The 14,690-nt window shown below is 35.9% G+C and overlaps 1 protein-coding gene, 1 long non-coding RNA gene, 1 other non-coding gene and 1 pseudogene across 7 annotated transcripts in view; 2 read left to right on the top strand and 2 right to left on the bottom strand.

Moving 5' to 3' along the window:
• The window catches only part of LOC143436158 (uncharacterized), a 95,799-nt gene that overhangs the window by 9,392 nt on the left and 71,717 nt on the right, over positions 1 to 14,690 (top strand). The window lies entirely within an intron of this gene.
• The window catches only part of Lin7a (lin-7 cell polarity scaffold A), a 140,085-nt gene that overhangs the window by 69,454 nt on the left and 55,941 nt on the right, over positions 1 to 14,690 (bottom strand). The gene's annotated exons all lie outside the window — the stretch shown is intronic.
• LOC143436509 (U5 spliceosomal RNA) lies at positions 8,432 to 8,542 on the top strand. The gene has a single exon (XR_013106477.1). It is a non-coding gene; the product is annotated as a U5 spliceosomal RNA (small nuclear RNA).
• LOC143436508 (U2 spliceosomal RNA) lies at positions 11,055 to 11,142 on the bottom strand (annotated as a pseudogene).

The following is a 14,690-nucleotide window of genomic DNA, read 5'->3' as shown; positions in this document are numbered from 1 at the left end:
ATACCAGGTGTTTACCTTAAAAGAGGCTTGAGAAGGCTGGCTTTGCTTAGAGACTTGTTTTCACATTGTCCTATAACTGTGGTAGTCTCAAAAACCCATGTCAGAACAGCAGACACTCACCCTTGAACTTCCATACACAGAACAGAGTCAGAACTGCACCATCTCCTTGCAGCCCGATGCTTAACAAGGAGAATGAGACTAAGAGTTGAGCCTCAGATCCCTTAGTAAGTGACCCTCCTTGCTTGCTGAGTCATACTGATTAATCGGTGAATACAAACCTGACTACAATCATGGTCCAACCAGCCATGGAGAAGAGTCAGGGCTGGACTCACTGAGAAGCTGGTACTATAAGTGTTGTTTGTGTGTTTTCCACATTCAATTACACAGTCTGATATCCACTTGAATAGACTACCCCTCATGCAAGAATTCCACTGAGTTTTCTTCTACTCCTCTTTTTCTATAGACTTGTGCTCTGTATTAAGGAGAAATCATGACAATTCCTAGGCTCGTAGCAATAGCAGTTGATAACTACAACTATTTATTGAAAACCACAGCTTCCTGGGTGGCAAGGTTTTACTATAAATTTAATTTCTTTCCTCACTTATGTTGTGTAAGAACTCAGTGTCACAAAATATCAACTCCTTTTCTTTCACACTTGGTTATATTTGCCAGCTGTTTCCCCCATACCCACAAACATGTAAGGAAAAAAAAAAAATCCCACGGCATGTGTTCCATGTTGCCAGTTTAACAGGATAATGCTTCAAATTTCATTGAAGAATATTTTAAGTTTACTATACATATATCTTCCCCTTAAGTGTATGCTTATAACTAAACAAATTAGAGATGAAGAACAGATGTTTTCAGCTTCTTGTGTTAAAAGATAACAACTTGATATGATTTTGCATGGTTTCTTTCCTTTGATAATACATCAGTCACCACCCACAAGACTGTAGCAGTAATTATCAGAGACCACCTACCTAGCACCAAGGTAATCATTTACAAAGGTCTTCCAACATGTCAGTATTTGCATATGCAAAGATGAGGAGAGATTTTTTTTCCCCTTACTGGTAAGAGATGAAAGAAACTACAAGGGTTTCCACATTCCTGGTATACGTGTGTTACTTCTCTTTTGATATAGTCTAAGTAGGAGTTCTCCGGAATTAATCAGTATACTAGTCTGAGAGTGATTCCTGTTGTCTATCTAACAGTCTCTGATTTGGGAGACCAGAGATGCCTCCTGCCCAGCTGTGCATCAGAGATCACTGCTTACTGTTAATTAACAAATTGGAAATACATAACCTTTGGATGTGGTCATTAGAGGGCAGGATTTCACAGAAAAGCTCCTGTGAGACATGCTTAGACTCAGTTCCATGCTTGGGGAAAACCTAAGCACAGAGACTAGAACTTAATGTCAGAAACCAGTCATGCTATATATCACAAGGCCCTGCGCTTGATATGTAAGGAAGATAGATACAAATTTGATACCCAATCTAAACAACGTTAGAATTAGCAGCAAAGGCTAGAGTATGAAGCAGAAGACAAAGTTAAGGTGTCCAGTTTCTTTCTTTCTTTGTTCTTAGAGGCCAGGGCAAAGGGGAACTCAATGGAGAAAAGAAAGAAACAGCAATTGTCCCTTTGAATCAGTGTAAAGCCTTTGGTGATTCTATTTCCTAAATGATCTGTGGTGTTCAACTGAAAATGTTTATTGAACATCACTGTCTGAAATAGTATCTCTAAAATATTACTTCTCTATTTTCAAAGCAAAATAAGATTAGTTCTTATGAAGCTGCTTTCAAAGGCAATAAAATAGTTTTGCATATTTAAATATTTAAATTAGTCATTGCAATCAGGAACTTCAGTTTTTCTTTTTTTGGTAGTTGTCAATAGGAATATTGATACAAAGTACGTTGACATGGAATTCAGTAAATGCTTTTCTAATCAGTATAGAAAGGAAATCAATAGTTCTATACATGTAGACATTTTTCATTGAATAATCAAAGTATCCCGAGAAATAGATGGCTGAATTATTCACATTTTGCTTATAGACTTGTGTATAATGAATTATGCATTGTAAAATAATTTTTAAAACTAATGTTAATATTGGGTAGTTAACTGCTTTTAGCACTTTTAAATACAATGTAAACTTTATTGAATACAGAGTAAAAGAAAAATGAGTTCTAATTCCTTTATAAAATGGTAATGTTTTCTAAAACATAAACACTAGCAAAAGTATGATTTCACTGTTTGTTCACTAAGATTATTTAACTAATGAACCTAAAGGTAGAATAAATACTCTAAAATTGCCTTTAAAGCCATAATTTAACAGAGGCCAACATTCACTCTATGGAAATTTAAGTTAGGAACAATTTACTTGCATAGTTACAGGATCATATTATGAACACTTCAGTTTTTGCCACTGAATTTTGCCAGCACTTGGAGAACTATAAAGCCATAACTCGAATAAATTACATTTTTATTATTATGCCACTGTGACTAAGTTAATATATTAAGAAGATTCTTTATTATCAAAGTTTATCTTTATTTACATAAAATTTAAATATCAAGTATGATTCAGTGATTGTATTACTTGAAGTCCTAATGTCATGAAGAGCTTAAAAAATGTCTCTCTTGGCTGTCCTAATGTACTCAGATTAATTAAGGTACATGTACACTGTAAATAGCTCTCTTTTTCTTAACTACTGTTTAAATAATTGCCTTTGCTTGACAGGTATTTTGTATGAATTGTCAGTATAATGATTTGAATCACACTCATAATTACAAATTTTAACCACATAATTAATAAATTATGGTCTTTTCGTTCTATCCTAAAATACTTTAAATATTTATTATAGAGAAGTTCAATTGTCCATAATTTTCTGTATCTTTTGGATTTCATCCAGTCTTGCTTTTTCTTGGCAATTTTTCATTTGAACTGGTAAATAATTTGCAAATCTTTATTATAATTTTAGTTAGGAAAGATTTTCTAACTTCTTTAAGTGAGTTCGTTCCTTAATCCCCAGCATTCTGATTCTCTCAGTGAGCTATGGTTGTTGGTTAGATACTATCTTGTACCAGGACTAAGTCCTTTCTTATAAATAAGGAAATTGAGTGCTATTAGAGAAATTTCAATAGAAAATAAATGTTTTCTCAAATAAGGAATCAATGGTCAATGTGAAACTTGTTCCCTTTGCTTCTTTGTTGATTGACATTCCTCAGAACTTTGCTTGAGAATTCTGCAGAGACATGTTTGGCACTGTTGTCCTTATGTTGTCATAACCTGCTGTCATTTCCGGTTAGAGAGACCTTGTGATTTTATGTTAAAAAAAAAAAAGGCTGAGCTAGGTACCATTGCACACCGTTTTAATGACAATGTCAAGAAGGGAGACAGAGGTAGCAAGATTTCTCTGTGAGTTCTAGGCCAGCCTTGTCTACATAGTTTGGCTATGTAGACATAACATAAGGTTTCCAAAGAGTATAGATTAGTTTAAGAAGTGAATATGAAAAATTAAGAATTTTATTCATGAAAAGCACATGAAAAACAAATTAGCAACAACAACAAAAACACCTGCCATTGACTTTGTGTATGTGTGTGTGTGTGTGTGTGTGAGAGAGAGAGAGAGAGAGAGAGAGAGAGAGAGAGAGAGAGAGAGAGGTGAATGAATAGCTTATATGGACGTGGAGGCAGAGCATCTGTTATTCCCTTTAACCTTGTTTAAGACAGAGTCTCTTGTTTGGACTTTTAATACTCCTGGCTAGCAGGACCATGAGCATCCAGGATTTCTGTCTTCAGGTCCAGTCTTGCTGTAAGAGCATTGGCTAGTTGTGGGCTCTAGGAATTCTAACTCAGAATCTCCTGCTTACATGCCAAGAACCATGCTGATTGTGACATCTCTATGCCCCTCATTATCTTTAATATTAATTATTCTTGTACCTTAGCCCATTCTGCATATGTACCCCTGAGAGTCTGAGGTCCTCTAACAAGAGGCTTATGTGTATCACTCCTCATAGTGAAGACATGGAAACAAATTAAATGACCATCAAAGGGAGAGTATATTAGTGACATATATTAGCATTCACAGTAGAATTTTATGCAGAAGTCAAAACAAAAGAATCACAACACAAAAAATGTGACTAAATCTTAGTAATAACTGTTAATTAGGAAAAAAATGTATGATTTTATTACCATAACTTTTTGTTACATTTTCAATAAATAAACTTGAAATAAGTATATTTAATATATTAGTATGTTTAATATGTATGTCTTCTTTAAATTTTTCAATCTGAAATATGTCCTTCTGAGTGAAAAGGACAGGAAGATATGGGAGAGGAAAGAAAAAACATAGAGGGAAATAGGTGTCTTGCATATATTGGGATTATATCTGATAGCAATTTTATTTATTTTTTTGATATATGTGAATCACTGTTTGAAAATAACAGACAGCTGGATGAAGAAATACCAATCTGTAAGCTAACAATTTCAACAAGCTTATATGAATAGACTTGTCTTTATCTACACTGGCAATACTAAAGCAAGAAAAGGCTAAGTGACTTCTTCAGCAGGAGGGAAGGCAGTTGTCATCTATGGTGCCCAAAATAGATGTTCTGGTTTCCACTCCCGTGATCATAGCCAAACACAGCACGTTCACTTCCTTTGACTGATAGAAAACACAGCTTCTCCAAGGAGTCTATTATTTTGAACTACTGTGTAAGTACATGTAATTACAAGCTTCTTGAAATATGTACTGTTTATTTTATCATTTGTAATAGCAAATAAAAGTGTGGGCCGAGTATTTACTCAACAGTGACGTTAACAGCCTCCTGTGGCATTGCACACTACTACGAGGGTCTGTTTAGATTACTTTAAGATCAATGACCCATTAGAACAATTACAGTCTAAGAAGGTTCCTGCCACACAGCCCCTCTTCTTGCTACCAGAAAGTGACATGTTGAAAACACTTTACACATCATTGTTTTTTTTTTAAAATGTGTCTACTCAGATAAAGCTACAGAAACAGAAACTACAATTGCATTTGAAAAATTCTTTTCCTAATGAATGATGCAATCATTCTATTGCTGCAATTTCCCAGATGAAATTATGAACCATATCCTCAAAAGCAACTGCAGTGAGTACATTTATTCTTTGTTGTTATTATAATTATTATTTTAATATGCATAGCATTTATGCAACAACAGACAGGGAAGCACATATGGCCAGTGATTATAAAAAGAGATGTTCAGCAATTTAATGATCAAATAAATACAAATTCTGACTGCAATGAGATACCACTTCACTGGTGTATATTCAAATGTCTTCACTTTTGTTTGGTGAATATTATTTAAAGGTCTCACATACATTTAAACATTCCATTGCAGCTCATCTTCCTATTCCACCCTCACACACATAATCTTCACATACCTCTACCATCCATATATGATGCCATCTTCCCATGCAGATGATATACAAAGCACGTGAATAAAAGAAAGGATGTGTAACTACAGATGGGTAGAATTTGTAAGACTTTGTTTTCTAAAGTCTAAAGACCAGTATAACAACATTTCATCTTGGTCTCCTAATCTCTTATTGGGAAATAGTCTTTCTTTGAGGGTGAATAACGGGAAAAGTAGGAGATGGATGTTTTTGAGAATCTGGTGAAATTGTGGGGCTATCCTAAATCAAATCCACCATTGTGGTTTGCCATGGCTTGAGTGTTTCTTTGCCACAAATCAAGTGCTGTCACTGTGATAGTGTCAGGGAATAAGGACTTCATACATGTAAGCCATAAAAGCCGTTTATTCATTTGTGAGAGTAAGTCCTTATAAAGGAGGCTCCATTCAGCAGCTAAGCTAGATTCTGAGCTTCTTTTTCTATCTTCTGCCATATGGGTGTGAAGCAAGAAGACACAACAGGCCAAGATGTTGCCACCTTGATCTCAGGCCTTCTAGTATCTGTTCTTTATAAACGATGCACAGTCTCCTTGTTTTCTTCCTTCCTAAGTTCCTTCCTTTCTTCTTAAGTTCCTTCCATCTTCTTTCCTTTCCCTTTCTTCTCTTTCCTGTCCTTCCCTTTTCTTTCTTTCTTTCCTCCTTCCCTCACTCCCTCTCCTTCCTTCCTTCCTTCCTTCCTTCCTTCCTTCCTTCCTTCCCTCCCTCCCTCCCTCCCTCCCTCCCTCCCTCCTTCCTTCCTTCCTTCCTTCCTTCCTTCCTTCCTTCCTTCCTTTTAACAACAAAAACATGGACTAAAATATATTTGACTTCTCATTCATTCCCACCCCTGAATTTATCTTTGGTTTATGTTATACATTACAAAGGATTAACTTTTTTTTTGATAAAATTAGAAGGCAACTTTTTGGAGATCAATGAAGCCAAATTGCTTAATTAAAATGATTTATTTTTGTTTATAACAAATTTCAACAAGTAGTACCCTTCATTGGCTTGGTCAGACATTAAAACCTAGAGGTTTTTTTTTTTTTTTTTAATGTTATTCTTAGTATTCAATCACCTTTGTGCCCAGTTCAATAGCAAGTTGCAGCTTATATTACTTTTAATAAAAAAGAGGATCAAATACCCAGCATAGGCAGAATGGCTGTCACTGGGACACTTGAGTTTTCTCTAAGACACTTCAGTTGAATTCAAGCTTCCCACAGTCCTTTGTCTTCAAGAAAAATAAAATCATCTTGAAAAGTTGTCATCAATAGCCTTTATTAGCAAGGAAAGGCATTTTAAATCCTTCTTTCAAATTTGAATGTTCTAAATAGAAGTGACCTTTGCATGAGTCCTGTTCTCTTCCTCAGTGTTTGTAGAGCTTCCTGGGCATACCTGGGAGTAGGTATCTTACTTTTAACTTCCTTCACCTCTCTCTTGTGGCAGAAAGGCTCTTATTTTTTTTTCACCTCTAACTTTTTGCTCAAAAACAGCAGGCATTCAGAGGAGTCTCCTACCAGCAGAAAATCTATAATTGCAAGAATTTTGGAATTGCTAGACCTCACCTTTAAGCCTCATATTTACAACAAAGTCTTGTCACTAAAATAAAATTCCCTTGTCAAATTGTTCTAGGAGTCTTCTCTCCTGGACACACACACACACACACGCACACGCACACACACACACACACACACACACACACACACACACACACACACATTGAAACTTCTGACCCTAGTTCAGCTACATACATGAATAGTTTTCTTTCTTCTGGAAAAGCCATAAAATCTCAGGTAGCTAAAACAATGCACTTAGTTCACATTCTAAATAAAACCTTTAGAGAATATACTTCCAACGATATGGCTATGAAATTACTAGGACACGGTCAAGGGCTGAGGAAAGGCATCTGTTTAGGGAGAAGCAAGGCTTTTGACACTAATGCATACTGATGGCAAAAGCAGTAAGTGCCTCTGGCTTCACCACACTGAGTGGACTAGATTTTGGATAGAGAAATTGCGCATATAATCCACACGTACAGGCTCTGCCAAGACGTTTCTTCCATTAGGACTTTTGCCTCGTTAAAAAAAAAAAAAAAAAAAAAAAAGAACAGTTCACTGTTGGAAGAACTTGGCCTTTAAAGGTATCCAGGAAGCATCACTCATATGCGCCATGGGTCATTAGCCTTCACATGCTACATAAAATCCAGAAACAATGACAGTTTTCACCCAGTTGCACACAAAATGGGAACGACACAGCTGTTATTTTCACCACAATTGGCTTCAAAAATATTAGCAAAATGTCAGAGTTCAGGAGGAGGTTATAGCAAGTGAACAGAGGCTCTACTTGAGTTTTCTTCCTTTTTGTTCTACCGCCAAGTTCAACCATTTCTAGATCACTTAAGTTGATGAAGCTCTCTCTGGTTACTTAAGGTTTTAGTCTTCTCTTTTTTATTTCATGGAAAAGTGTCAAGATTTTCATGATTGGGCAAATATAAACTTAGTGATGTGCTTTCTTTTAAAGTTTGTGGTTTTTTTCATAATGAAAATCTAAATGAAAAAAAATCATGCAGTTTTGAGAGATTGAGAAATTAGCTTTCCTGATTGTGTATGTTCATTGGTAGGAAACTTAGCACAGAACAGTCTGGCTTTGGTGTTCACTCTACTTGGCAATGGAAATGAAATCTAAAGAAATGAGGCCATCAATTTCCTTTTCTTTGACATTTTTCAGTTTAGTTTAATGTGAAGAGAAAGAGATATGTGTAACCCTAAAGTAGATACATTTTCTTTAATATTGTTGAACGTGGTGATACCCTAAGTACGTTCATACAAGGATGATAGTTGTACATGAAGAACCCATGTAACTCTACCTGTGCTAAACCCGTAAAAGCAAAGCAAAACAAGACAAAACCCAACCCATGCACATTTCATATAAACAACCCATAATAACTGTAGCTTTGGCAGGCTAAGGGAAGGTACTTAACATAATAAAACTTAAATAAAAAGTATCATATATATTCTGGTGTCTCTTTAGATCATGTAAATCTTTTGCCTTTTTCTAAAGACTTCTGTAGAGAGGAACAACTCTGAGTCTTTTTTTTGGAGGACGGGATTAGGATTTTTTTTCTTTTATTGGATATTTTATTTATTTACATTCCAGTTGTCATCCCCTTTCTCCATTTCCCCTCCCTAAAACCCCCTATGCTATGCCCACTCTTCCTTTATGCTTTTATACCATTTTGGTTACATGCATGTATTAAGGTCAGGTCTAGGTTGAGACTCTAGCAACACAATGGCTGCAAATAGTCAAGGAACAAGCTATTCAATAAACACAAATAGTCAAAGAAAAAGCAAGGCAATAAACAAAATTCTGTGAACACTCCCATGATCACTGTTTCTAAGGGCTCATCAGGATGAGCAAAATATCTGAGCCAAATTCCCTGTGCTAGCCCAACTCTGAGTCTTAAACCAATTTTTTGAGGCCTTGTCTTCTTGACAAGGCTCCACATATTGTCATAACAATAAAGTACTTCGAAAAGTGTCATATATGCACATATACTTCTATGTGTTAACTCTTACTTTACCATGTTTATACATAATCTTCAGTTTATGATTTCCTGTTACAGAAGCCTACATATGGCACAATGCATTAGCAAACTCTTGCTCTAGAGTCTTAAAGAGACTTAAGAGTAAATTTGAGGGGGGTAATTTAATGTAAAAAATGGATGAAAGAGTGTAGTATGCATTTCTTAACGCACACAAAAGTCCTTTGTCACTGGGGAAATACAAGTAAAGCCATGATTAGATACCACCTCATTCTAGTTGGCTGGCTATTGTCAAGCAGAGGAAAAGATAACCAGAATTGTTCAAGACAGGGAGAGAAGGGGACACGGAGCACTGCTGACACACATGCTCATATCTAAAACTACTTTGAAAAATGTCACGAAAAGTTCTTCAGAAGATTAAAAATAGACCCAATGTATGATTCAGCATTCCCAGTCTGGGAATATACCCAAAGGAAATTAAATTGGAAAGTGAGAGATCTGTGGTTCTATGTTTATTGAAGGACTACTCACAAGAACTAAGAGTTAAAAGAAAACCTGCAAGAAAGTTCTGTAGATAAAGATGCTTGCTTGCCACCAAGCCCGATGATCCAAATTCAATTCCTGGAACTGCCATGTTGGAAGGAGGGAACCAACTCCTATTATCTGTCTTCTGGCCTCCACACTAGCACCATGTATGGTATGACCCTCTTTGCAAATAAATAAATACATGTAGCTGTTTTTAAGGTATTAAAACAGTCCTAAATCTCTAACAAAGGATGAATACATAGAGATGATGTGGTGCACATACACAATGGAATAGTATCCAACCATTAAAAAGGTATGAAATCCTATTATTTGAGACAGAAATGGATAAGCTTTCAGGGTATTGTGGGAAAGAAGCTGTGTACCGGGGATCAAATACAATGGTTAATGAACGTAATCACTTTGATTGAATTTGAAATTAACTAGCAGGAACACCTCAGAAAATATATGAGGGAGTTTCCATCCATTCATGGTTAACTAAGAAAAGGGTGCTCATTCTCAAGGTGGGAGGTACTATACTATTAATTTAGGTGCCAGATTGAATAAAAATTTAAACACACACACACACACACACACACACACACCAAAACAAGACAACTAGAGTTGCTCCAGCATTCATCTGTGTCCTGGTAAAGAATGCAAAGTGATCAGCTCCCTTCTCAGCCACCGCGTTTGGACCACATGCCTTGTTAAACTATGAGCCCAAATGTCTTTCTTAAGTTGCTTCTCTCAGGTATTTGTGTTAGAGAAAGTAGAGAGCCAAGCGGTACAACAAACGCTGCATAATCTCACTCAGATGTGAACTCTAAAAGCAGCTCATTAGAGGAAAAGAAGAAAAACAACATCTGGAAGAGGGAGAGGGGAGTGGCAGGAGAGGGTTATCACAATCAACAGAAATAAGCTCTGCTGTTCTGCCGTGCAGAATGGAGATGGCCGTTAACCATAAGGTATTTTACATCTCAAAATAGCTAGAAAGAAGCTTTGGAATCAGCTCAACACCGTGACATGATGAATGGATACTCACTACACTGATTTGTCTGATATACAAACAATATATGTATCAAACATCAAATCATACCATGCAAATAAACATGAAAATCTCTGTGAAATATATGCTTTTTGGTTTATCATTGTTATCAGAGATACTTAAATTTCTAGAGAAGTCATCAGTGGATATTCTCACATATGCTTGGGTTATCTATATTCTTAATTTTCTTATGTGGGGCTATAAATGGCTTCTTGTCATTCTTCTTATTCAATCAAATTGGGTAATGAGTCCTATGTTGCATAAAATTTCTCTTCTATGACATCATCACTATCCTTGCCTGGTCATCATATGTCAGGGTATCCAGGTCTCTTACTATGTTGGGTAAAATATTAAAAAAGCAATACTGTGTGTCAATGTCTCCCTTAATATGCCTAATATAATATAATATGTAATATATAATATACAATATGCAATATACAACATACAACATGTAACATACATATAATTAATATATAATATAATATGTAATATGTAATGTGTAATATGTTATATGTAATATATAATGTGTGATATATGATATATTAAATATAAAATAAAACTGATAAGAACAGATACTACACTTGATCTTAGCCAAAGGCCAAGAAGCATCTTGTTATTGAGCATTACCAAACTTAAAAAGCCTTTGATTAACATTAAAAAAAATAATATAAAAGCAAAAAGGAGAAGCAGGGATGGGATAGGAGTTTTCTAGGGAGGGGAAATGGGGAAAGGGGATGGCATCTGAAATGTAAATAAAATATCCAATAAAGATTTTCACATCAAAAAAATAAAAAAATATATATATAATATGTAATATAATATGCCTTTTATTAAAAGCTTCCTTTGCCCCCATGATTTAACAAAGAAACTGCAAGGATACTTTTTTGTCTCAACTAATGTTTCTATTAAAACATATCAAACATTTTAATTATTATCACAAGACTCAGGAAATCTTCCCTACTCTTTTTTTTTTTTTTTTTTTTTGCCATTTACTGAGCATTTACTCCCAGCTTAGCATTCTACTTGTGAAAATATTTAATATTTTATTTCATTTTATTTAGTCTTCTCATAAACTTATCATTGTCTTATTTTATTTTTCAAATAGAAGACACAATCAAGATTGCAGAATTTAAGAAATACAAAGATAATATTGTAAGACGCCCCCACGAAGGGAGGACCTCCCTCAAGCCTCAGGAATTTGAGGCCACCCAATAACTCACAAGACACCATTCTTGATGCAATAGCAAGAGGTATATTTCAGGATCAGGCGACTGATGGTCAATTTATAACCTACACAGGAGCAGAGGAATTGACCCTGTTGGCTGTGAGTGGAGGGCTTATATAGGAAAGAACCACAAACCAAGGGGGTGTGAGGGGGTAACCAAGGAAACATAACATAAAACAGTAGAAAGTCTTAAAAAGTCTCAACCCAAATTTAGTCAGAGTCATGTGGAAAACATCTTATACACTTATATTTTGTAAGGATGTAATCTTGCCCAACCATTTATCTTGTGGTTAGCCAGTTCCTGGGACCACCCAGATGACTTGCATCTTTCTTTGTGGTCAGGAATGTGTCTTCCTACTTTGGGTCTTCCCCACCCACAGGCGGGTTCTCTTCCCTGAGGTCTGAGGAATATTAATCAGCCCCTCCCTTCTTATCCTGATTGTTAATCCAGCAAGTGTCCTCTGACTCAGGGATAATGTACCTGTCCCAGAATGTATCCCAGGGCAGTGATGGCCTAAAATCTTATATTCAGTTCTGCTTCCTTGGAACTAGTGAACCTGCATTCTTTTGCTCAGGTCTAGGGGTCATAAAAACTTTCTATATTTTTCATAAGTTTTCTATACCTTTCAATATAATTAAGTAACTAGCGAGGGAGTGGACCTAGGTTTGCCTGAATTCATTGTCTATAATTTTTGCACATTTTCCTACTTACTATATCAGTCCATAATACTGCTTACTTGCCTGCGTCCTTTCCTTCTATCCCCCACACTCCTATTCTTTTTTCTTCTCCTTTTTTTTCTTTCCAGTTCCTTTCTCCTCTGTTATCTTTGTCCAGTCTCTTGTTACCACTGATCCTACTGCATGCTTCTCTGGGAAATTCAGCTTCTATACTCTATCTTCTAAATAATCATAGCTCTCTCTTGAGGTTATTATCTACATTTTGGTGCACATGGTAGACTGAGCCATATAGAACACCATCAGTTTATGCATCTTGTTAAATGTGCTCCCCCTAACACATGCTGGGAAACCCTGTCCCCTGGGGAAAAACATGGTTTAATAAATATTAGTCTGATGACATCATAGTATTTTCTTTTATACCTTTATACTTGGTTATATCTTTAAGTCTGTGGTATTTCTCATACAGAGAAATAGTATAAGAATTATGGTGAACAGACTGGCAATGGAGGGCTAATGAATTCTATCCCCAGGAACAAAAGAAAGGAACAGAGAAACAATATGACTCACATTCCTCAAAGAGTTATAAGGTATATAGTTGCCATCGGGACTTATACTGACTATTGTGTTTGATACTGGGATTTAACTAAGACCTTACTAATGTTAGGAGAAATATTCTACAGTTCAGCAACAATCCCAAGCACCCTTTTAAATTAAAAAAAAAAAAGGAGGGGAGACATGGGGTGTGTATATCACATCAATTAAAGATACTGCTTTCAGGGTTTACCAAAATAAATAAATAAAATAATTTTGTTTGGTTGTGACATTTGGTCAGTCAGAATACCAAGGGTACTTGGTTATGCTGTGGATCAATAATCTTAAAAGTCTTGAGGACTGGGAGTAATAATCATTGATTTCTGGCTTTGGGTATGTGTTCATTAAGGTTGACTAGACCATCTATTTCTCACTCTGAAACTCTAGTGGACTGATAGCATCATACTATAAACTACCTAGGGAAGGGAGTGCAAGTCATGTACTAAGTCAATGGCTTCCAGAGGAATTCAGAGCAAAGTGAGGCTTCCATTTACACACCACTGGATGAACCATGTCTAGCTTTAATGATGATGGAGAAATCCAACTCTAGTGTATGATAAGTAGAAGATGAGAATTAGGATATTTTGGTTCAACCTTACAGACTATGACAACATAATATGCATGTAGAGGTGGTATACTTTCTTACATTTCACTACATTAAAAAAATTTAACACATAGTGTATGGTGATTGGTGAAGGAAAGTAATTTGGGTGACTATATAATTTTGCTCTATACTTTTGGTTCAAATATGTGTATTACAGTAATAAAGGTTGGAGGTCATGCTCTCCAGGAACCATTCTGGGCAGTTTGTCCCACTTAAGTCTGGAGCACATGATTCCTGGAGAGTTGGAAGGTCAAGTGGAAGCTTTACAATATGGAAAATGGTCACAGTAAACAAATTACTAATTAAAATTTTTGATTACCTTGGCTATGAAAATAATTTATATTCAGCTGCTGAAATTGAATTTTCTCTCTCTCTCTCTCTCTCTCTCTCTCTCTCTCTCTCTCTCTCTCTCTCTCTCTCTCTCTCTCCAGTAATGGTTTAGTTTTTATTATTTTTAGTTTTTATTTGAGAACTTAACACAGTATATTTTATCATCTTTCCTGTCCCCCAGTTCCTCTAGGATTACCTTCACCCAACTTTACGTGCTATCTCTTAAAACAAAAGAAATATCCCCCAGTATTCATGGAGTTCTATTTATGTCAGCCATCTACTTCTGAGCACAGGGCTGTCCCAAGAGTAACTGACACACCCAGTGTTACCTCACTGAAGAAAACTGATCTCCTTCAACTCCCAACAGCTACCATTTGTGAATAGCTTCTTGACTAGGAATAGCATTTTGTGACCACCACCCGATCTTAGTACTGGTATTTTGCCTGGCTTGAGTTGTACTAGTCTTATTCGTGCCTTCACGGTTTCTGTGAGTTATTATGTGCATCAACTCAATTGTGTCTCAAAAATGCTGTTTCTTTAAAATTGTCTACTGTCCTTGGCTCTTACAATCTATCTTTTTTTTTTCTTTTCCTGCATGGATCCTTGAGCCTTGAGGGGGAAGGGTACAATAAACACATTCTGTTTAGGGATGAGCACTCTCCAAAGTCTCTCACTCTTAAAGGGTGGTAGATCTCTGTTAATTCCCATCTACTGCAAGAACAAGCTTATC

This window comes from Arvicanthis niloticus, chromosome 22 (genome assembly GCF_011762505.2).
Source record: "Arvicanthis niloticus isolate mArvNil1 chromosome 22, mArvNil1.pat.X, whole genome shotgun sequence".
NCBI lineage: Eukaryota > Metazoa > Chordata > Mammalia > Rodentia > Muridae > Arvicanthis > Arvicanthis niloticus.
Note: the sequence above shows the minus strand (reverse complement) of the source record. Positions and strands in the feature narration are given on the sequence as shown.